Below are 2500 nucleotides of genomic sequence, written 5' to 3' on the forward strand. Positions count from 1 at the left end.
TAACTCAATCCTCTCTCAAGAGGACAAGCATAATGGGGAGGCAGTCTCTACCTATGAAATTTCAGATTTCAGGGAGTGTTGCTCTGATCTTGGAATAGCTGACTTGAATTCTACAGGCTCCCACTTCACATGGACAAATGGCACAGTCTGGACAAAGATTGACAGGGTGATGGTGAACACCCACTGGTCCTCTATGCAACAAATGGCTCACGTCCATTTTGGAACTCCAGGAGCTTTTTCAGACCATGCTCCATCTACTGTCCAGCTGGGACTTCGGGCTCCTCAGGGCAACAGGAACTTTAAATTTTTCAACATGTGGACTACTCATCCCCAGTTCCTGGAAACCATCTCTCAGAATTGGTCTTTGGATGCTTATGGGACGCCCATGTATATCCTTTGCAAAAAGCTCAAACTTTTAAAGGGCAGTCTAAGGTCTCTCAACAGCCTTCATTTTAGCCATATTTCGGAGAGGGTTACTAGAGCTGAACAGGCCCTGGATGACACTCAGCTTCTTCTCCAAAATGACATGGACAACGGTCAGCTCCTTGCTCTTGAAAAGCTCCAGCGGCTCAGCCTTGTTAATCTTAAGTCAGCTGAAAAAATGTTCTTTAGCCAAAAGTTGAAGTGTGCTTTCTTTAAAGAATGTGACAAGGGCTCTAGATTCTTTCATTCTTTGATGAACCAGCGTCACAGAAGCCGCCACATTCCTGCCATAGTTAGAAGTGATGGTATGTTAACTACTTCGGCTGAAGAGGTGGGTAGAGAGTTCGTTTCATACTACAAAGAGTTACTGGGAACATCCAAGCACACTATTCCTCTGCGAGCTGAGGTGGTACAAAGTGGAGCCTGCATTAATGTTGATTCCCATGCCTATCTTCTTGCTCCTGTTTCAGCTGATGACATTAAAAGGGTTCTCTTCAGTATGGATGATAATAAAGCTCCAGGGCCGGATGGGTACACATCTGCATTCTTTAAAAAAGCTTGGAGCATTGTGGGGACAGACTTCTGTTCAGCCGTGAAGGACTTCTTTGCCTCCGGGGAGCTTCTCAAGCAGCTCAACCATTCTACCGTAGCTCTTGTTCCCAAGTCAACCACTGCCAACTCAGCTGCAGATTTCAGACCAATCTCCTGCTGCAACGTCACTTACAAAGTTATCTCCAAGATACTTGCAGGGAGGTTGGCTCACGTTCTAAATGATATCATTAGTCCCTCTCAAAATGCTTTTCTTGGTGGGAGACTCATGGCTGACAATATAAACCTTATGCAAGAATTGCTGAGAAATTATGGGAGAAAACGTGTGTCACCCCGTTGCACCATCAAGATTGACTTCAAGAAAGCATTTGATACAGTTCAGTGGCCTTTTCTTCGTGATCTCCTGCACCTCTTGGGGTTCCCTGCTAGGTTTGTCCATCTGGTTATGGAATGTGTTGAGACTGCCTCCTTCTCTGTTTGTGTAAATGGTAATCTCTATGGTTTCTTCCCTGGCAAATGTGGTGTCCGGCAAGGAGACCCGTTATCTCCATATCTCTTTATTATTTGCATGGAATACTTCTCTAGGCTTCTGAAAAGCTCCACTCAGATTTCGGGTTTCAACTTCCACCCCAAATGTCAAGCCTTGGGAATTACTCATCTTGGGTTTGCTGATGATATCTTGCTGCTCTGTCGTTGTGACATGGCATCTGTTAACATTCTCCTTCAACAGCTTCACATTTTTGGCGAGTCCTCTGGCCTTGCTATTAATGCAGCAAAATCCTCCATTTACTTTGCTGGCGTATCGGGGGTTATTAAACAAGCCATTCTCAGACTCTCCCACTTCTCAGAAGGAAGCTTTCCTTTCAAGTACCTCGGCGTGCCACTCAGCCCTCACAGGCTTTTAGCCAGTCAATTCTCTCCTCTTATTCACAGGCTTGAATCTACTATTCAGAATTGGCTGGGGAAGTTTCTCTCATATGCAGGTCGGCTGGAATTGATTAAATCGGTCCTCCATGGCATGGTGCAATTTTGGATTAACATCTTCCCTATCCCAGCCGTTGTGCTCAACAAGATTACTAGCCTGTGCAGAAATTTCCTATGGACTGGCAATATTTTTCGAAGCAAATCTGCTCTGGTCGCTTGGAAGCAAGTGTGTCTGCCAAAGACTGAAGGGGGACTTGGGGTTCATGATCTCAAAGCCAGAAATGACAGCCTCTTTGCCAAACACCTCTGGAATATTCACCTGAAGGCAGACTCCCTATGGATTCGATGGGTAGACCACTTCTACGTTTCACGAGCATCCATCTGGTCCCTGGAAGCCAAGCAAACTGATTCCCCTCTGTGGAAATCTATCTTCGCTCTTCGTGACAGACTACTCAACCTCTGTGGTGGGGAGGCTCCAGTGCAGCAGTTACTCTCAAACTGGCAATCTAGCTCCTGTCCATTTACAGCCAATGCATATGCTTTTTTCAGATATAAAGCTGCTCCAGTCCAGTGGGCCAATGTAGTTTGGGAACAATGGTCTCTC

The sequence above is a fragment of the Populus nigra genome, chromosome 2 (assembly GCF_951802175.1).
Source record: "Populus nigra chromosome 2, ddPopNigr1.1, whole genome shotgun sequence".
Classification (NCBI taxonomy): domain Eukaryota; kingdom Viridiplantae; phylum Streptophyta; class Magnoliopsida; order Malpighiales; family Salicaceae; genus Populus; species Populus nigra.